The sequence below is a fragment of the Pinus tabuliformis genome, chromosome J (genome assembly GCF_031772625.1).
Source record: "Pinus tabuliformis cultivar Carrire ecotype Pingquan chromosome J, CPIR1, whole genome shotgun sequence".
NCBI lineage: Eukaryota > Viridiplantae > Streptophyta > Pinopsida > Pinales > Pinaceae > Pinus > Pinus tabuliformis.
In genome coordinates this window covers 1,191,935,276-1,191,957,940 of record NC_142295.1, presented here as the reverse complement: position 1 = coordinate 1,191,957,940, position 22,665 = coordinate 1,191,935,276, and the positions used below count along the sequence as shown (strand labels likewise).

The following is a 22,665-nucleotide window of genomic DNA, read 5'->3' as shown; positions in this document are numbered from 1 at the left end:
AGGTACCCAGAAACCTGAACGCTCACACCCTTAGCATCACAATATTTACACCGGTTTTCCACGATAATCGTATAGTCGTATAACTTGTCACCTCCATTGCTGCTGCCACCGCCAGCAGCCTCAACAAAAGTTGTCACAATTTCCTTCAACTCGCATTTCCCTTTAATGCCACCGGCACCAGCTGGTTGAACATCGGACGGTGTCATCCCTGAAATATATTATTCACAACTCAACGCGTCAGTGGATTCAAACCTTGGTCGATTATTTGCAAATTCACAGGATAAAAGAAAGCCACCTAAGAATACGTTAAATAGTATATCACTTGAAATTTTCAATATTAACATCCACTTACTCTAATTGATCAGTTCTAATGCACAACCGTATATATGAAATATTTACCTGATGCATGAAGTGCTTGTACCAGAGCAGTTCCAGTGATAAGCAGAAGCAAAAAGGCAAGTTGAGATGTTATATGAGCAAAGCGAGAATCCATCTCTAAGGCTGTGTTGCTCACTGATATTTCTTCAATCCCAGATCTATTAAATTTCTTCCAAGGATCTGCTGGAGCGCTATTTCACACAGTATTTTGACATAGGATTGCGTCGTCGTCTCTTCTTATATATATATATAACCCAAGGAACATCTAACGTTGACCGCTTCTTTGGCTTTTATATATATATATATATATATATATATATATATAATATTTAATTACTTGTGGTAACCATTATTCATGAGTTGGTATTTAATTTTAAATATTTTTTTATATTTTCCGTTGAGGAAATAATTATTTTTAATAATATTTAAATAAAATTATTTTTAATAACATTTAAATTGGAAGGGTGTAGATTTTTATAATGGTTTATATTGAGAGAATTTTATAGATTTTGATCTTTTCAACGTTTCAGTTATTCTCACCCATCATTAAGGATTACAGAATTTGTATAAATTTAAATTACAGAATTTGTATAAATTTAAATTACTGCCTTTGAAGTTTTTAATAAAACAAGCTAACCCTACTCCTTGTTATGGAAGATTTTTTAAATATTTAAATTAATTTCATAAAATAAATTATTAGTTAATATTCAATTTTTTTGTGAACTATATGAAGATTATTTTAATTACTCTATCATTTAATTAATATTAACTTAACATTGCCTTTTACACTGGGCATGGTATGTGTTTTTTGGTCAAAAACATTCCGAGAAAATTGTTTCTATCCGAAGTTTCTCATGGATACTCCAGCCTAAGAACTAGAAATTACAACAAAGTTTATTTCTAAACAATTTTTTAATTAATAAATTATTATTTTATAAATCAATTTAGATTTTTTTGCTTTATTATTTAATAATATTTAAATTGGAAGGGTGTAGATTTTTATAATTGTTTATATCGAGAGAATTTTATAGATTTTGATCTTTTCAATATTTCAGTTATTCTCAACCCCTCATTAAGGATTACAGAATTGGTATAAATTTAAATTTAGCGGCTTTGAAGTTTTTAATAAAACAAGCTAACCCTACTCCTTGATATGGAAGATTCATTAAATATTTAAATTGATTTGATAAAATAAATTATTAGTTAATATTCAATTTTTTATGGATTATATCAAGATTATTTTAATTACTCTATCATTTAATTAATATTAACTTAACATTCCCTTTTACACTTGGCATGGTATGTGTTTTTTGTCCAAAACTTTCCGAGAAAATTGTTTCTGTCCCAAGTTTCTCATGGATACTCCATCCTAAGAACTATAAATTACAACAAAGTTTATTTCTAAACAATTTTTTTAGTTAATAAATTATTATTTTATAAATCAATTTAGATTTTTTTTTGGCTTTATTTGATTTCTTTGAACACTTGCTAGATAACAACTACTACTACTACTACTATTATTATTTAACCAGGACAAATTGCTAAAAAAAAATTACTAACAACAACTTCTCTACTATATCCTCTACTATATCTCTACCATACGCTTGAGAGGGCCTCTAAGCCCAAACTTACTATTACCTAACAAATTTGGGGTAAGGGTGTCATAATGTGATTTTATATCATTAGATAACCTAAGCTTGAAGTATTATTGAGAACCTTTACCTTCATCATATCAAATACCATGATATAAACAATACCATGGACCCATAAACCTTAAGCAATCAATGGTAAACTTATCAATGGAAAATTCTTAATTACTCTATCACCACTTCATGATCAAATTCACATTTCTCCCTTTAAACTTGCCTTGGTATGAACATCTATATATAGCATTCCATCCATTATTCCATTTATTATTTATCATGATTAATTACCCTTTAGTTTTCCATCCATTATTCCATTCATTATCAATCATGATTAATTAGCTTTTAACTTAAATATCTTTATATTTTTATATTGTCCCATGTTGTACATATGGAAATGATTTTTTTTTAATATTATCATAGATGCTTCTGAACTCTAGGGCTTTAGTAGCTTTAATGTTAAAAGGAATCTATAGTGGTTTTGAAAAAATCTACAATAAAATATTTTAACAATACTAAATTATTTATTTTCACTTATTTTATATAATATATACATTAAAAATGTTAATGTATGGGCCTTCATATTTGGAAATAGAAAACATATCTCTTTTCTTACACACACATTGAATATTATTAATATTAATATTTTTTAAAATGTTACATGACAATTACATATCAAATATGGAAGGAATTACAAATCCCCAAAACTTATTAAAGGAATAAGACATATTTATCTATCAATTTGTTCTTAAAATATTTTATTGAATATGCATATGGAAATATTTGTTTTATGACCGACCCACATTAAACAGTTTTTGTTATTATTATATTTTAAATATTATATACCAATGAGATAAATTACATCTCTCTCACGATGAAAAGAGATAATTTAAATAATAATAAAAATAATCTATCTTATTTTTTTAATATAAAATTGATTAAAAAATTATGCTATTTAATATGGACATTGAAATAGTTTATTTATAGCTTACACAAATTTTTTTAATTGATATATTCTCCTTTTAAATATTGCATGTTCACTCAACATAAAATGAATTACACATCATATAAGTATCAATAGTATTATTTTTCACATCCCATCTCTCAATTCCATGTTAAGAGGTAAAAGAATTACATATTTTCCCTATACTAAAATGTAAATTATTTTGTTTACTTTCAATCATTTTATCTCTCTATATAATGTTAATATAAAATTAAGGTCAAATTTGATAATGTTAATATAAAATTAAGGAGAAATATGAAATACTTTTATGTTGAACATTTTTTTTGTTATTACTATTCTTAATTTCTTAATGTAATTTTTTTTTAATGTATCATTACATGACAACATGTTCTCATACCATATATGTCTCCAAAATAAGTAAATTATAAGGCCCATCAATCCACTCCTATGCACATAATAACTATGTTGAACCTGCCTTTTTCACTTAATGATATAGTTTCCTAGCTTAGTGGGTTCTTACAAGAGTTCAATGTGGTGTTCATATTTTGTGTGCCTCAACATATTTATTGTGTAGGATTTGAAGAGATATTGGACAGATTCGAATAGATCCAACAGTCAAGATATTTTTTGGACTTGTTCCCTATAGTAGGAGTGCCTCAACTTGGCTAGCTAAGGGCGTGTAATGCCCCTTCCTATATCTGTGAGGTGGATTAGGACCAAGATCCCCTTTTCTAGGACTTTTTGGAGGGAAATGCAACCTTACTTTCAAGGAGGTTGCTCCACACTCTATGTACAAGTAAGAGGCTCAAGTAGCCTTGTAGGGATATAGAGAAAAGAGTGAAGAATGAACAGAAATATTATATTTGTATTCTTAAGCAAGTTTTATAGTCCTATAATCTAAATATAGTTTCTCACTTAATGAAAGTCATGTTTCGTTTTAGCTCTTAGCTTGGTTTTTGTAACACACATTCTTCTCTTAACCAAAGGTGGTTACTAGGTGACCCGATTCTCATGGTGTAGTTAGATGAATGGGTTAAAATATTTTCTCATAATTATACATTCTTGATGGGAAACTTTTTAATTCCAAACTTCTTTGAATCTAATCTTTGGACAAAAAAAAATTGTGCTGGATTTTTAAAGTGAGTTTTGTGGGCTAAATTTTCAAAATAAGTCTTTTGGGTTGAATTTTCAAAGTGAGATTTTTGGGCTGAATTCTAAAAATGAATTATTATTTTTTGTAGGTCAAAGTTCTATTCATTCATAAAAAATAAGTACATCAGTAGCAAAATGTAGGTAGTCTCGCCTCGACCAAGTTTGTTGACTACGGCTAGCAGCATATGAAAAAGAAACAAAAGTACAACTAGAGACACAATCCACAATTTGGGAGGCCAAACCACAAAAAAAAACACATAAGAAAAGTAAAAAACATGTAACCATTCTTATTCATCACTGGTAATAGAAGCAAGATTGTCCGAAGCAGTCCCTAGAGGAGGAGGAGGGTGGAAAGATCACTAGACATGCTCTTCAAAGTGAGCCATCCATGACTCAAGCTTCTCCACCTTCACAGATAGTTGATTCTCTCCATGCCACACCACCACAGCCCTCTCCCACACATGACACTGAAAATAATGAAACTTGTTTAGCATAGAAATGAGCTTTGTACATTCTTCCTGCGAAGCCCTCTCAGAATTCTCCAAGCAGTCCAATACAGACGAAACCAAATCCCGACAATTTTCCAAACAACAATGTTGACTCGTAATCTCCCCATGCCTAGGCCATCACACCTTACCCCATATTCTAGTGCCACCTCTACGCAACGCTCCTCCCCACTTTGTTGTCCTTGAGGTTCACCCCCCACGACCAGCTTGCGAGCTGCCTTGACCACCACAAGCCCTTGAAATGCCCAGCCCGAGCTACCAGTGGTTTGACCACCCTGACCAAAGCTTGGAGGCTCCCCAACCACCATCGCTACCTGTAGATGTGAACGATGCCCCCCATGGCAGGCAAAAATTCTCTTTGATGGGGGAAGAGAGCGAGTAGTGTACGACATAAGGAACATTGAAATATAACAAAAGGCACCAATTAACTATGTAGCAGGCCAACGAATTACAAAGCACACTAGTGAAATGAATGTAGAGAGGTTCCCCAAACACACTAGAGGATCACCAAAAATCCTGACTGAGGGAGCTTCAGGGAACAGAGGGACAAGCCAAGCAACAAAAGAGTTAACCATTGACTCAGAAACACCAAACCCTTCCATATAATTCACTGAATAAAAGTCTTGATGAAAAATAACCTTCCACGAGCCCAAGTATCAAATTATCCAACCATGGTTCACAGAAGACCATAAAAATCCTTAAGGAATACAGAACCCCAGAGGAAAACCACTTGATAGGGTAGACCAACTCCTTTGCAAACACAAAAGAAAACCAAGAGTAGAATTACCTAACCACCCACCAAAAGACTCGAGGACCTACCCAACAGCCAAATACAAAGCACTGAGACCACTGAGAGAATTCGTAAACCACACATGGGAAAGAAGACCTTCCAATTCTATGACCCTAATATCGAGGAGGGGGTGTCGACTATCGGAAGCGCCACCATTCTGAGACAGGGCACCAGTTGGAGAGGTAAAGAAATCCACCAAAATTCAACTGACGCACATCATAACACCAAATAACCACAGCTTCATACCATATTAGAAGAGTGTCACCCTCCATATACCAATGTCATTCGCCTGCTCCCACTCCGAACGAGGATGATGGGAATTTCAGATGCCAAACATTTACTCCCAATGTACTCTGAGCTCGGTGAGAGGAAAGGGAGGTCATGCCCCGCACTGGTTAGGTGTTCAACATCATCTACAACACATTCGGATCCCATAACTATTTTTCACCGCCATCGGGGATTAAAGTGAGTTTTTAGGCTAAATTTAGAAAGTTATTTTTTTGTGGATTTTGAAAATGAGTTTTTTTTGTTGGGTTTTGAAAGTGACCTTTTTGGGCTTCACTTTAAAAATATAAATAGATTAAATTATCATGGGAAATGAAATAAATTTCAAGAGAAAATATGATCGAATTAGAGACATTGAGGCTCATAGAGAATAATTGAGAAACTATTACAAAATAAAAAAGAAGGACGCTTAAATATTGAAAGGGAAAATCAATCTCAAGAAGAAGTTGAACCAGGTATGTAAATTTAAATATTATAAAGGATATTTACTAGCATTTGCACCACATGTTGCAAAGGAAACGTCGTAAGGCAATGATATAAAAAACAACAACATAGAAGAAAGAAGTAAAAATTTTATGCAAATGACATAAGAAACAACAGCATAGAAGAAAGAAGTCAATTTTTTATGAAATTTTGTTTCTTTACCGGTGTTTATTTTTTATCATCAACAAATGGCTAGATCATCTATTCATATTACCAAGAACCTTCGCGTTTGAGGGCATTGCCACAATGCCACAAAGCTCATTCTGATGATCACCGGGAAGGGAATTGTTGTGAGAGATGCAAATTGTTTCCATTGTTTCTCGAATGGACTCTGTTCTTGCACTGATTATTGTAATGCTAATTGCAAATCGTCTCATAAAAAATAGTGTGACTGCAAGCATAAGCAATTACTTGCCTTTTGTGACAAGCATATGTTTGATAGAGAAAAATGGAAAAATGCAAAAGCAGAGGGGATTAGTAAAATATTTGATGTCTAATCTAGGGTGCATACATAGCATCGGTGTAATCTAGGGTGCATACATAGCAAAAACATACATGGATAGTTAGTGACATTTTCATAAGACAGATTGAATTTCTACCTGATTCATTTCTTCATATCGGCCATAATTTTACAAACAATGTCGAATAGGGGTTACATTGAGTATAGTATTGCTAGAAATTTGCATAATGCAGTGTTGTTGGGTGGTATGCCAATGGTGACACATCATGTGATCATATTTCATTGATATAGATGGTATTTCGAGCATAATTATTTAAGGTTGCATGTAGAAGATTTCAAGAGAAGATATGCATGGCAGGTTCTAACTGCCCTAACATAATTCACCCAAAAGATACAAAATTTATCTGACAAACTGATTTATCTTGGACAATGTGATTGTTACATGAGAAGGCGTGCATTGGGCTTAAGATTGTAAAATATCTCATAACCTTTTCCAATATACTATAAATCAAGGCCAAGGAACACTAATGTAGGGAATGATAAACATGCGTAGAAGCTAGGACATTCATAACATAGTAAGAAGAGCATTCCCTATGGGGTCCTCTAGGTCAAACCCATTTCTAATTACATGGCCATGCACCTCGTTTCCTTGCTGCGGAGCTTCTAGGCCAGCACACGCACCAAGTACACTGGAAAAGGTAACATGATCCGCCTCTATAGCTGTCCATTGCATCCAGCCATAAAGCCTTAATGCCTCCTGACAATACCCATTTTTATTATATCCAACAATCATAGTATTTCATGACACCACATCCCGTTCAGGCATTTTGTCAAACACTGTCCATGCATCTGCTACATATCAATATTGACTTGTTCGACTTACTCAGAACTAGTCACTGAAGCTGATCATATAGTGCAAGAACTCCAGCCCTTACTACTCTTAACATAATATTAGTTGTTACTCCTCTGAAGAGGGCATGGATGCCCTCTTGGCGCACAATCTGTTGAAAAGCATGGACGGTGTTGCTATAACTTGTTTCTAGAAAAACAGCTTGACAGAAAATTTTATGTGAGATCCATCATAGTTGCTAGAAGTAACATCACAAGCTCAGAACATGAGCAAGAATGTAGATTTTATGTCATATTTCTTACTTGTATAATGTCTTCAGCATGTCGTGTATAAGACAAAGAAAGAAAGTCAATGTTGTTGTGAACTCCCCAAGATGCAATAACCTTCAAAGTACAAATAACAGAAATAAATCAAATTACAAACCTTGTCATAATCAAATCACATGATGCACAATAAACTTTAGCACAAAAATAGACTAGTGCCCTGCAATTTGTAAGGTTACATTTATTTCATGAGATCAAAGCTTGAACTATCTAATATTTGAAGAGCGAGGGTTACCACAATTAGCAAATGCACAAATTAATTTATTTGACACTTTGATTTCATGTTAGTTATAGACTGCATGCTTTCAGTTTATAAGGTTTATCCTAAGGTCCTTGATGGATGCCAATACTGTCTTCTGACATTGCTTGATGAACATTTGACAAAGGATGAGAACAATGATGTAATTGAAATTCAAAGATTATGAATAAATAAGGAAGACCTTTATATAAGGGAAATTAACTCAATATGTTCATTTTAAAGATATGCTATCACCAATATTAATATTCATTAGGTTAGGGACAAATAGAAAATTAGCATTAGGTTTCTAACATCCAAATGGTCTCACCATTGTTTGAATTAAGCACTCCTAGTGATAAAAAGAGTGAAAATATGTTAAAAAATGGATTCTATAAGCTTCTAGAGGGCATTATGTTGTCAAAGATTACCCGAGGTGAGAATTAATCAAGTGTCGGATACCCAAAAAATCAGCCATTGGATTTAGTAAACTACAAGTAAATCCTGTTCAAGGTGTAAGATTGAATTTACCATAATGAGCATAGACAAACTAACTAGTGGACAAGTAGTCAAACAAACTATGTGCTTCTAAAGGCATTATGTCGTCAAATATTGCAGATGCCCCAAGGTGAGAACTAAACAGGTGGATGATACTAGAATTTGAATGTGTAACATCAAAGTTCCAAATGGCTAGTTTATAAAGAGAAAATTAGTAAGAAAGGAGCAGGGTAATCTTATATAGTTTCATTGGCTTCACATTTTAACATTATGTTGTTCTGAACCATGATACCCTAAATTCATATATTAATTCAATGGATTTCATTAAACAATGCCCTATCCTTGAAGCAAAGTAATAGAAGAGTACTGCCATTTCACCCAAAAGATACAAAATTTATCTGACAAAATGAATTATCTTAGACAATGTGATTGTTATATGAGAAGGCATGCATTGGGCTTAAGATTGTAAAATATCTTATAACCTTTTCCAACTCAGTCTGACCATATCCCTCTACAAGATTAGACCATGACACCACATCTCTTTCAGGCATTCTATCGAATAATTGTTGTGCTGCAGAATTGTGCACAAAAGTGCACAAATTCTTACGAATTCTAAGAATGATGTTAAAATTGAAACAAGGCAGGGTGCAACCATTTGGTTTCCATCTCTGTTACAAGTATTCCATGTCAGAGCAGCTATCCATTGAATATATGGTAGGTCTTGCCTCTGTATAGAGGCCCTTTTGGGCCATGATCCATTTTCCTTTGAAAATATTACATTTTCTTGCATCTTTCTTTGGATCGATCTGAATAGTCTCCAAAACCTTGCATTCATTCCTTTTAATATCTTGAATTTAAGACATTTTCTCTATGCTACTTCTTGTGTTTACACTGCCGTTGTCAAAGAAATAGTGACTAGTATGGGACCATTTTATTGTACAGGCAAGAACGACATGAAATTGGGTTTAGGAGCTTCAAGGCCATCAAATATTGAATTGAATGATCGTCAGGGATCATATGTACCCACAACTCTTTCAATCAAGGAAGACTGTTAAATTGAGAGAGAAGACATTAGAACAAAAGGGAAGGAAGACAACCAGTGCCATATCAACAACGATTTCTTTATGTGAAAATAACTTTGTCTTACAAATCATAAGGCCTAAATTATACATATCTGCTAAAACAATTTGCAGAGTAATATGGCAGCTTCATTAACTTGGGAAATAAACATGCCACTGAAAAATTAAAGGAATGGACAATGCCTTCATGTTGACTTCTGATTTTGAAACAAGGGAAGCTTTACACATTATTGAGAAAATACTCTGTCTACCTGAAGATAGAGGGACTGACTTAGCATGAAACCCCCATTTTCATCAAACACTTTCCTTTATCAATAAGAGAAAATAACATATCCAAGTGTTCATCAAGATCTTAACTTTCTACAAAATCATAGAAAAGTCACCGTTCAAAAGTATAGAGTTCAAGCAAGTACACAGATCATCTACAAGAGTCTTAAAGTTACATAAGGGTTGCAACAAAGATTGAAACATCTCTCGAACATGGGTAAAATTGCAGGAGAAGAAAATTTGTGCAGGGCTACCCAATTTGGGTAACACAAATATATAGAGGGAATATATGTAAACCTAGGAGGCCAAAATCATTAGAAATTGTATAATAGGTGGTAGCTTCATAATATTAATTTTCACATGTCTCATTGTGAGCTAGAGATGAAACTGGTATACTTGAGGATTAGACATCAATGTTTGATCGATCCAATTTCTATGAAAACTCAAGAGTCATTTTTCCAACAACATAAAATATTACATTTTCTTGCATCTTTCTTTGGATCGATCTGAACTGTCTCTAAAACCTTGCATTCATTCCTTTTAATATCTTGAATTTAAGTCATTTTCTCTATGCTACTTCTTGTGTTTACACTGCCTTTGTCAAAGAAATAGTGACTGGTATGGGACCATTTTTATTGTACAAGCAAGAACAACATGAAATTGGGTTTAGGAGCTTCAAGGCCATCAAATATTGAACTGAATGATTTTCAGGGATCAGATGTACCCACAACTCTTTCAATCAAGGAAGACTGTCAAATTGAGAGAGAAGACATTAGAACAAAAGGGAAGGAAGATAACCAGTGCCATATCCACAACGATTTTTTTATGTGAAAATAACTTTGACTTACAATTCATAAGGCCTAAATTATCCATATCTGCTGAAACAATTTGTAGAGTAATATGGCAGCTTCATTAACTTGGGAAATAAACATGCCACTGAAAAATTAAAAGCAATTTGTAGAGTAATATGGCAGCTTCATTAACTTGGGAAATAAACATGCCACTGAAAAATTAAAATAACGGTGGAAAATAAGGAAGAAAAGAGTAGGGTAATCTTATATAATTTCATTGGCTTCACATTTGAACATTATGTTTTTCTGAACCATGATACCCTAAATTCATATATTAATTCAATGGATTTCATTAGGGATATTCTTTCAAACAATTCCCTATCCTTGAAGCAAAGTAATAGAAGAGTACTGCGATTTCTGTGGAAACAGTATATGTTCTGAACCTTCTTTCTTGATAAGTTAATGTCGGATATATGATCTGTTGGCTATTTAATTCTGTAAATGCTGTCACAATTTGCTTCTGATATTTTTTCTAGTTGATAGACAACTTTCAAGACTTTTGCTGACTGCAAAACACAATTTCATGAACAACACACAACCAAACAAAGCAAAGCAAACTGTGTGAATGGCAAATAATGCCAAAGGGAAAAGAATAATCTTTGAAATCAGTGAGAATCTATGCCCATGCAACCTACAAGATTTGTATGTGCTTAATATTGGCATAAATTCTACACCAATTGGGCTTCACATAGACCATTTTTCTCAACCCAAATTTAGGTAACTCTTACATTTCCGAAATCTTCATTGATGACTCTTCCCTGGCCAGTATTCATTAATATCTGACTTGAAAACCTAGAAAAAAACAGTGAATTTTGACCCATCAACTACAAAAAAAACTAAACCATTCGACATTACCCAATTGTAGTTCTATGTGCTAAAAATGAAATTGCAGCATTAAAACAATTCCAGTCAGTCATGACCATGGACCCTCTGTCTAAAATAATTATAACTATATAGGCAACTAACACAGTAATATCCATGCTTGCAATTACTTATGTGCTTATCTGTATCACTCAGTGTCATAAGATCAATATGAACTTGAGTGGCATGCATTCTAAACAATGGACCAACAAGAGTTGCATTGTCTTTGACACAACACACTATATCTTGATCCTTAATCTCTGCAACCTGCAATCAGATCAATTAGCAGATATTTAACACTGGAACTCTATCTATATCAAGATAAGATGTGCAAATGTTCCTTAGCTAGGATATTCACAAAAACAATGTCAGAAGAGCATAGTTATTTAAGGCTGCGTGTAGAAGATTTCAAGAGAAGCTATGCATGGCAGATTCTACCTGCCCTAACATAATTCACCCAAAAGATACAAAATTTATCAGACAAACTGATTTATCTTAGACAATGTGATTGTTATATGAGAAGGCATGCATTAGGCTTAAGATTGTAAAATATCTTATAACCTTTTCCAACTCAGTCTGACCATATCCCTTTACAAGATTAGTCCATGACACCACATCTCTTTCAGGCATTCTATCAAATAATTGTTGTGTTGCAGAATTGTGCACAAAAGTGCACAACTTCTTATGAATTCTAAGAATGATGTTAAAATTGAAACAATGCAGGGTGAAGCCATTTGGTTTCCATCTCTATTACAAGTATTCCATGTCAGAGCAGCTATCCATTGAATATATGATAGGTCTTGTCTCTGTATAGAGGCCCTTTTCGGCCATGATCCATTTTCCTTTGAAAATATTACATTTTCCTGCATCTTTCTTTGGATTGATCTGAATTGTCTCTAAAACCTTGCATTCATTCCTTTTAATATCTTGAATTTAAGACATTTTCTCTGTGCTCCTTCATGTATTTACATTGCCGTTGTCAAAGAAATAGTGACTGGTATGGGACCAATTTTATTGTACAGGCAAGAACAACATGAAATTGGGTTTAGGAGCTTCAAGGCCATCAAATATTGAACTGAAACAAATATATAGAGGGAATATATGTAAACCTAGGAGGCCAAAATAATTAGAAATTGTATAGTAGGTGGTAACTTCATAATATTAATTTTCACATGTCTCACCGTGAGCCAGAGATGAAACTGGTCTACTTGAGGATTAGACATCAGTGTCTGATCAATCCAATTTCTATGAAAACTCAAGAGTCATTTTTCCAACAACATAAAATATTACATTTTCCTGCATCTTTCTTTGGATCGATCTGAATTGTCTCTAAAACCTTGCATTCATTCCTTTTAATATCTTGAATTTAAGTCATTTTCTCTATGCTACTTCTTGTGTTTACACTGCCGTTGTCAAAGAAATAGTGACTGGTATGGGACCATTTTTATTGTACAGGCAAGAACAACATGAAATGGGGTTTAGGAGCTTCAAGGCCATCAAATATTGAACTGAATGATTGTCAGGGATCAGATGTACCCACAACTCTTTCAATCAAGGAAGACTGTCAAATTGAGAGAGAAGACATTAGAACAAAAGGGAAGGAAGACAACCAGTGCCATATCAACAACGATTTTTTTATGTGAAAATATATCTGCTAAAACAATTTGCAGAGTAATATGGCAGCTTCATTAACTTGGGAAATAAACATGCCACTTAAAAATTTGGAGGAATGGTGGAAAATTAACAAGAAAGGAGCAGGGCAATCTTATATAATTTCATTGGCTTCACATTTGAACATTATGTTGTTCTGAACCATGATACCCTAAATTCATATATTAATTCAATGGATTTCATTAGGGATATTCTCTGAAACAATGCCCTATCCTTGAAGCAAAGTAATAGAAGAGTACTGCCATTTCTGTGGAAACAGTATATGTTCTGAATCTTATTTCTTGATAATTTAATGTCGTATATATGATATGTTCGCTATATATTCCTGTGAATGCTGTGACAGTTTGCTTCTGATATTTTTTCCAGTTGATAGAGAACTTTCAAGACTTTTGCTGACTGCAAAAAACAATTTCATGAACAACACACAACCAAACAAAGAAAAGAAAACTGTGTGAATGGAAAATAATGCCAAAGGGAAAAGAATAATCTCTGAAACCAGTGAGAATCTATGCCCATGCAACCTACAAGATTTGTACGTGCTTAATATTGGCATAAATTCTACACTAATTGGGCTTCACATAGACCATTTTTCTCAACGCATATTTAGGTAACTCTTACATTTCCGAAATCTTCATTGATGACTCTTCCCTGGCCAGTATTCATTAATATCTGACTTGAAAACTTAGTAAAAACAATGAATTTTGACCCATCAACTGCAACAAAAAACTAAACCATTTGACATTACCCAATTGTAGTTCTATGTGCTAAAAATGAAATTGCAGCATTAAAACAATTCCAGTTAGTCATGACCATGGACCCTCTGTCTAAAAATATTATAACTATATTGGCAACTAACACAGTAATATCCATGCTTGCAATTACTTACGTGCTTATCTGTATCACTCAGTGTCGGAAGATCAATATGAACTTGAGTGGCATGCATTCTAAACAATGGACCAACAAGAGTTGCATTGTTTTTGACATGACACACTATATCTTGATCCTTAATCTCTGCAACCTGCAATCAGATCAGTTAGCAGATATTTAACACTGGAACACTATCTATATCAAGATAAGATGTGCAAATGTTCCTCTGTTTTCAAAGCCTTAATTTATATTGGAGGAGGGAATGACCAATGTCTTTTTATTTGCATTTTTGTTATACACTAAAAGAACTACTAGCAACCTTTTATCCACAATTTCTCTATACAAGGAGCATAGATTTAAATTTCCCAAAAAGAAATAACCTATTACAATTTTACAAAATGTTAAAAGACGCAACAGCATGAATACAGGATATGCCAGCTTCCTTTTAAAAGCTTTGCACATGAAATGGAGCTCGAAACCAGATCTGCATAATCTTATATAATGTGACCATGATCTTGCAACTGATGCATGAACTCCCTCTCCTGGGTAACAAATCTGGCTAAAGCAAACTTCGCAGCACTTTTATAGGCATCTATAAATTCCTTGAACGTGAATTTGTTTGGCTGAAAACCCTTCTGTTTCATTTTGTAAAACATTCTCCTAACACCGTCTACCAACCCTAGCTTCCCATAGCTAATTGTCATACTTGCATAATTAATTGTATCTGGTTGAAGACCTTTGGCTTGCATGATCATGAACATGTTGTAAGCTTCATTAATCCTCCCAACACTACCAAGTGCATATATAACAGCATTGTAAGAAGACACATCAAAATCCAACCCAGAAGCTCTCAGTTCATCACAAGCTTCCAAAGCTTCAGCATGCATCCCCACTGCAGAAAAGATTGTCATTCTCAAGGCCTGAATACCATGTGGAAGCCCACTTTTACGTGCAACATCGAGCTGCTCTACTGCCTCCCTTGGAATGCCTCCTCTCTTCAGAAGAATGCCCAGTGTTTTGTATGTATTCTCATTGGGTGAAGCCTTTAGTTTTAACATTTGATGAAAAACTTCAGCAGCCTCTCTCAATCTTCCATGTGCAATGAACATGCTAATGACACTATTAAAAGAAAGAACGTTAGTAAGAAATCCCGATTCTAACATTTCCTTCGCAATTTCAATGGCTTCATTAAGCCTTCCATTCTTTTTGTATAAGGACAACATCATGGAAAAAGAAAATTCATTTGCCTGTTGTTTTTCCTTCAAGACTTTGAATACTTCTTGTGCTTCAGTCACCATATCAGTGCGAGCATAAACGTCAAGCATACAGCCTGATAAAAAGGAATCTGGCTCAACACCCAATTTCTGTATGCATTTGTACATTTCATGTGTGAAGCAGACAATACAAATAGTGATATAACAGCACAAGGCTGCGCTGGCTACGCGGCCCTCAGGCAGGAAGAAAGACACGAAACCAAGAAGAAAGACACGTTTCGTCACTGCGAAGACACGTTTCGGTTCAATCACTGCGAAGAGTCTCATCGCCAGGAGGCCTGGCCTTTCATGGCCCATTTCCAGATCCTCCCTCTCTGTCTTCCAGCTGGTGGAAAAAATAATATTTTTCTATGAAAAAAATAGATTAAATCAACGGCAGAAAACACCCCAATCGTCTAACACACAAAATCAATGGCTCAAGATCGCACACGTCACATTTTAGTGATGTCTTTCTTAGAGGGAACGCCTTACGGCGTAATTAAAAGATTAATAGTTAGTGGATAACTTTGTAATTATGGTTATGATAACACATACATCCTTCCATGTATGTGAAATATCTGCATGCATTATAGGTGTTTTTTTTATGGATATGTTCAAGAGTTTGTTGTTGAGGGGTTGGCAGCATGGTGTTAGTTGTTTTTTTTCACTGAATCTAGTTGTCGGACAAGCATTGCCATTAGCAAAATTTTCCATTTTACGTTCTTTTTGTGGAGTTTCTGCTACACCTCTTATTGGATTAAGCAGATGCCTTTGGATCAGAAATAGGTAGGTTGTGGTGCTTGGAACTACTTTTCCATTTTAGCTCATAGCGACAAGCATCTTGGCATATTCCTGCGGAGGCTGGAGTCTGTGATTTGTGATTTATCGTAGATGCCAATTTGACGTTAGCTGGGCGAAGTTGCAATTCAGGGCTCTATGTGTAACAGGGCTTAATTAATATTTTTTTGCCAGTTTAGTCAGCAACTTTGATCGCTTAAAATCTTTCCAGAAATTTTAGAAATTGTTTCAGCTGCTTTGTCAACCAAATAATTTTTGCCAGTGTACTCAGCAATGATAAAATCAAGTCTACCAGTTTAAATGACAAAACAAACGATTAGCACACATTTCAGCCAATCAAATTAAATGAGGATGAAGATCAGATCGCTGCAAGTCCACTTCCATCACTCTCGGATGGAATCGGCACAGAAGGAAGTAATATTTCATGTGGTTTCTTTGATCAACAATTTCGATAAGGCCAATTGCACTGGCCTATGCATATTTCCAAGAAAAATGAAGTCTCTGCGTCTTTTACCCTGTAATAAATCCTATTCGCTAAAGGACAATTCCTTTCAACTGGCGCCATGCAGATGATCAAAATTGTCACTGTTGAAGTCTGTAGACTAAGACGACCATATTTAGTGCACTTTAAAGATATTTTGCTTCTTTGCTTCTGTCCAGTCCGCACAGACTCATATTTAGCGCACTTTGAGTAAATCATTTTGCCTCTGTCCAGTCCACACAGACTCGGCTTTAAAGAATTTTTTGCATACAGCACTGACAGCTATGGATTGACGGTTTAAATTAGGGCGAAACTTTGTTTCTTGGTTGCAGTAGGGTTTCTAGCCGAAAAATGAGGTTTTGGGAGAAATTTTGCAGATTCGAGTTAAACAAAAAGGAAATTGCTTTAAAAGTTTGATATAATGCCGGAATTAAAGAAGATCTGTGCACATAATTGAATGCTTCTCTGCAACTCTTTTGTCACTTTCCGTCAAATTTGTAAATGCATGTCCAGAAGATCATCTTGTCTCGAAGAAACGCTCAGGCAATCTGTAGACAAGTTTTTGAAAGCAAAGAGAAATGGACATTCCTCTGTGTATGCAGTCTACTCAAGCAGGTGTTATATCTTTAAATTTAGGTAAATAAAGGTACAACTGAGCTGGTGCTCTGGAAAATTAGAAGTTTTTCATCCTGGGAATCTGGGTAATAGCCTTCAAAAGAAAAGAATTTGGAGAAAAGCCAAATGTGAAAGGCAAAAGAGGGGAAATTTGACGTCTGAAAATCAGCAATGCACCGGCTAAAAAAATGTACACGAGAAAGAATCTGGATTCATCCGGTGGAAGTTCGGGACGCACTTTCGATCTCAGGGCCATTGCAGCAGGTTCAAATGGAGCACTAGTCAGTACACTAAAATTATATATAGAGTGCTGTTTTTTTTAGTTTGAAAAGGATTTTGTACGTTATGTTGACGATACGTCACTGTCTGATTGCTTGAATTTATGCACGTAACAACGCATATTAGAGCTCCATTGCTTGTGTGTGTCCAATTGTTTTATGTCTTGCTGTTGTTTGCATGCTCTATTCATTATGTCAGATTGTCCAGGTATTAAATTTGTTTCCCCAATTACCACCAAAGCAACTTTAACTTCTTGTCATAAGATAATTTTAGACAGAGAAAGAAATGTTGCTGTTGGATTTGAATATGAAACTTGTGTGTGTCCGATCGTTTTATTTCTTGCTTTTGTTTTGATCTCGTTTGCATGCTCTACTCATTATGTCGGATTGTTCAGGTAAATTTGTTTTCGCAATTACCACCAAAGCAACTTCAACTTCTTGTCATAAGAATAATTTTAGACACAAAGAAATTTTGTTGTTGGAGTTGAATAAGAAACATACATGTTTGTCCACCGGTCGTTGGAGCTGGAACCTAATAAGTTCCAAAATGAGTTTACCAATCCACTTACAAGCATCCTCATAGAGAGTTATTTTTTAGAATTTTATAAACTTACCCCTATAGGGTGCTACCCTGCAATATTAACTTGCATAGCTTTTGTAGGATTGTTTCTTATATTTTTCAAGGTTTGGATTCAAGTTTTCACCGTTTTGAAATATAAATTTTTGAGTTAGAATTTAAAATTGGAATGTGTTAGGTAAGATATATTTTTTTACCTATCCACGCATTTTTATAAAATAATATATAATTAAAGTGATTCTGAAGCTTATGAGTAGAGTAAAAGTTTTGTATGTTTCAATTTCAAAAAAGATAAAGATAAAGTTCTAACAATTTTGAGAACTCAGAAGAGTTTCATTTTAAAATTTGACAATGTTGTATAGGAAACATTCCACTACCTACTCACAATTTTTCCTATTTTACCCTTAATACAAATATTTCATTACTGATTCTGCTTAGTTCTGCTAGTTGCTGCTTAATAAAATTAATACACATTCATATTTAAAGTTATTTACCCACAGTCATTTAGCCACATTCATGTTTAAAGGTTTGTTAACTCATTTAGATTATTAGTCATTTATCATGGAATTTGTGTGTCCTGAAATTGCATATCCCTCAATTATCATTGAATTTGGGTGTTTCTTGAAATTGCATACCGGCAGGGACTACAGCAATGCCAGTTGCCCTTGTTAATACTTATTCGATTGAAAAAATTAGTATACACTAAAAATTTGGAATATTCTTTACAACCCGTTAAATGATTTGATACTCAATTTACATCCGGTCAATTAAAAATACAATCTTCAATGGATTGATTTAACGTTCAAAATCATTAGTTTGCTATCACAAATGTAAAACATTCAACGATTCTAGTACTACTCAGGAGTGCTCATCGACTGGCTGCAACCGTTGATTCTAATTTTTTCTTTGGAACCATGAGAGTGGTGATAGAAGCCACTTCGATATTTTTCCTGTGAGTGGCATCTTATCTTCTACAGACACCGTCCCATGTATTTGCGAGCTCTCTTCTATAAGGTTGACACCTGAACTGTCATCTGAAGCAATCCCATGTAATAACACAGGCATGGGTGCTATTGCTGCAGCAAGGAATTCTTCAATCTCCTGCCTAGGTTTCGAACGCTTCAGAGGTACTCTTGGATTGAAGTATTTCTCAGGCTCCGGATGATAATCCTGAAAAAGAGGACAAGAAAAAAAAAATGATAACAGTATCCATTCAGATTCCAATTAGACAAAAGTAATCTCATCGAGTGAAAGAAAATGATATGGACAAGGTACATACCAAACCCACATGCATTCTTCTCACGAATTTGTTGAATTCTTTCCAGCTATGTTCTTGCATGAGTTCTTGAGATAGCCTTAGATAGGTAAAAGCAGATATTCGCTTCTTGGGCGGTCCTGTTTCGTTTATTCCCTCGGGTCTGGATTGCCTTACAATCTGATCATATGCTTCTTCATCAAATCTAGGTAAAGCATTTTCACAGGAAACCTCAATACCTTCTTTCCATCCAGCATTTAATACCTGGAACCACACATTTTTCAGATAACCAACGCCCAAAACCAAAAAAGACGATATCTAACTATGTATGGATTTTCTTCAGTCTAAATTATTTTTCAGAGATTCAATGCTGGTCAATTTTTCACTTGAAATATTAGTCATTGTGACCAATTTCTCACTAGCACTCATTTTATCAGATGATACATCATAAAGCTCATATTTCCTACCTAAAATAAAATTTAATTTATGTGTGTTCTCCACTGTATTAAGTTTAATCCAATCCCTAGTTTGATGCAGTGTGATTAAGATTAAATTTAGCAGAACCAGCTATGGAAATCCACCTTGATTCTGTCAACTTCAATTTTTTTTATTCACCTGACGCACAAGAGCCTCCGGCTCACAACCGGCTTCAGATGGTTGTTCATTATCCTGCATTTCAATGCATGTGAAATTCAATACCGCCCGATGTCTTGCCAGCATTTTGGCTATGGGTCTGTATCCATCTCTTTCGGTTAAGTTGTAATAGCCCGCTGTAAGCTCTGCAGCATGAGACTTGTACCACCAGTGAATTCCAGCAACCTACAGATGCAAAAAGAAAGGAAATGAGACTAATGTTCACTCATGATCAGAATAGGTTAATGGATCTTGAAAATCCAGCAAGTAATAATAGTAAAAGATAAATTGGTTGGGTTGCGGTTCAAGTGTAAATTATTGGAGATTTACGGCTGTTAGTTTATATTTGAATCTCAGCACAGTTTAGCTAGCCTGAGGCTAGGCCAGGGCTAACCCCATTATTGTTGGATGGAAGAATGATCTGCCCAACAGTGAAATGATATCACCGGATTATGCCAAGCTCAGTTGATGCCCCTTGGGATAGTTTAATTCCCAAAAGTGGCTCCCATCCTCAAACCCTCCCATAACATTTGAAGTTGTGACCTGGTAGGGACTAAACCCCACATAAACCAATTGATCTACATGGGTTTAATCTCAGCACACTTTATTGTTTATCCAGGTTTCTACTAAAAGGCTTGAACATTTACCATGATTAGTCCAAGTTCGATTCACAGGGCTCTTTGGTGCTTAAACTTTATTCAGGTTTTATTGGAGAATCCTTAAGCGACATGTTCCAGGAGTCTCAATCCCACTTTGGCCAAACAATGAGGGGTCTCCGGGCCAGTAAAGAAGAAAACAACAAAATAAAGTGTGCCTAGGAATTTTCACAATAAAAGTGGAATGCTCTATGCACTTATTACGGAGAAGATCATGCCAGGGACAATCTGAGAAGCTTCAAAATACTACATACATAATGTGTAAGTACCAAGAAATATTCAATTTGAATGGATGCTGGTTGTCCGTCCTCAAAGGATTTGTAATATACTAAACACCTGTCTAGCCGCTGGGACAACAAACTAATTCACTTTAATTGCCACTGGTGAAATTGAAATGGGGTGAGGTTAAAATAAGAAAACTATCTTCGTAGGTTCATGCTTAGACACCTTGAAATGAAGTTGCTTGGTATGACAAGAGCCCACCTTGCCACTGGTGAAATTGAAAGGGGGGGAGGTTAAAAGAAGAAAACTATCTTCGTAGGTTCACGCTTAGACACCCTGAAATGAAGTTGCTTGGTATGCTATGAGCCCACCTTAGCTGCCGACTTGATCGGGCAGCCTTCAAATATTTCAGAGGCTGCTTCGAGGATTCTGTCACCATGTCTTAACAGAATAGTTGAATACCATGCCAGAAAAAACCTTCCACGATCTTTTGTACAAGATCCATCCTTACGAAAGAAAGGTGTAGAATTTGGTTGGTCATTGTAATTGCCAGCATCGTGAGGACTTGAAAATGCCCACTCCGGCTGTCCGATACCTTCTGCAGCAGCTTTCAATTCTGACAGAAGATAACTGTCATAGCACTGTTTTCACAACCATCAAAATATTCACGATTTCAGAAAAATGACATGATTTATATACTCGAATGAGCTACATGGATAGGAAAAAAAATAAAATCGTCCAAATTGTTCAGAAAAGAGTACTTTCTTACCTGAAATTCTCCAATTCCAGGGAACTTCCAACCCTAACTTTCGCGGTATGATGGCTACGCGGCCCTCACGCAGAAGAAATACACGAAACCAAGAAGAAAGACATGTTTCGTCACTGTGAACACACGTACGTTTCCGTTCAGTCACTGCGAAGAGTCTCATCGCCAGGAGGCCTGGCCTTTCATGGCCCATTGCCAGATCCTCCCTCTCTGTATTCCAGCTGGTGGAAAAAATAATATTTTTCTATAAAAAAAACAGATTAAATCAACGGCAGAAAACACCCCAATCGTCTAACACACAGAATCAATGGCTCAGGATCGCACACGTCACATTTTAGGGATGTCTTTCTCAGAGGGAACGCCTTACGACGTAAAAATTTAATAGTGTATTATGGAATTTAATTTTTATTTGATTAACTAATTTGAAAAATATTTTGCAATGTAAACAAAGAGAGATTTTCCTCATAACATTGATGATGAGATTGAAAATGTTGAAATACAACGTGAAAAAGAAAATGAACCAATGATTGATGATTTTGTTGAAGATGTTGAAAGAGATTCAAGTGAAGAAGTTGAATCACCCTTAGGTATGTATATATATGTCATGTATTATTGAAATTATACATATTTATTTGTTTCAATTTCATGAACTCTATTTTTTAAATTAATTATTTAATGCATATTTATACTCATTTACATTAAATTCTCATATGTACAAATGAAATCAATATCAATGATGAGATGTTAGGAAAGTCGACATTGGCACATATGGAGATAAAAGAATTGACCATGTTATACGATATCATGTTAAGATCATTATTGATAAGTTCTTCGAATATGAAAATGTGACAGTTGAAGCTCAAATTTTGAAAGGCTTCTTAACATCAAAGAAATTAAAAGAGGCTACAACACTATTGGGTATTCGAAATTGAACGAAAGATAAAAATGTGAAGGAAAATGTGATTCAA

General features: G+C 34.8%; 1 pseudogene across 1 annotated transcript; it reads right to left on the bottom strand.

The window, feature by feature from the left end:
- Nucleotides 1-19,059: 19,059 nt before the first annotated feature.
- Nucleotides 19,060-21,890, bottom strand: LOC149231359 (beta-amylase-like; annotated as a pseudogene). The gene is made up of 6 exons (XR_016248423.1): nt 21,846-21,890; nt 21,701-21,754; nt 21,303-21,572; nt 20,036-20,239; nt 19,445-19,684; nt 19,060-19,335 (listed from the first exon to the last, which is right to left on the bottom strand). The product of XR_016248423.1 is annotated as a beta-amylase-like (transcript).
- Nucleotides 21,891-22,665: the final 775 nt, after the last annotated feature.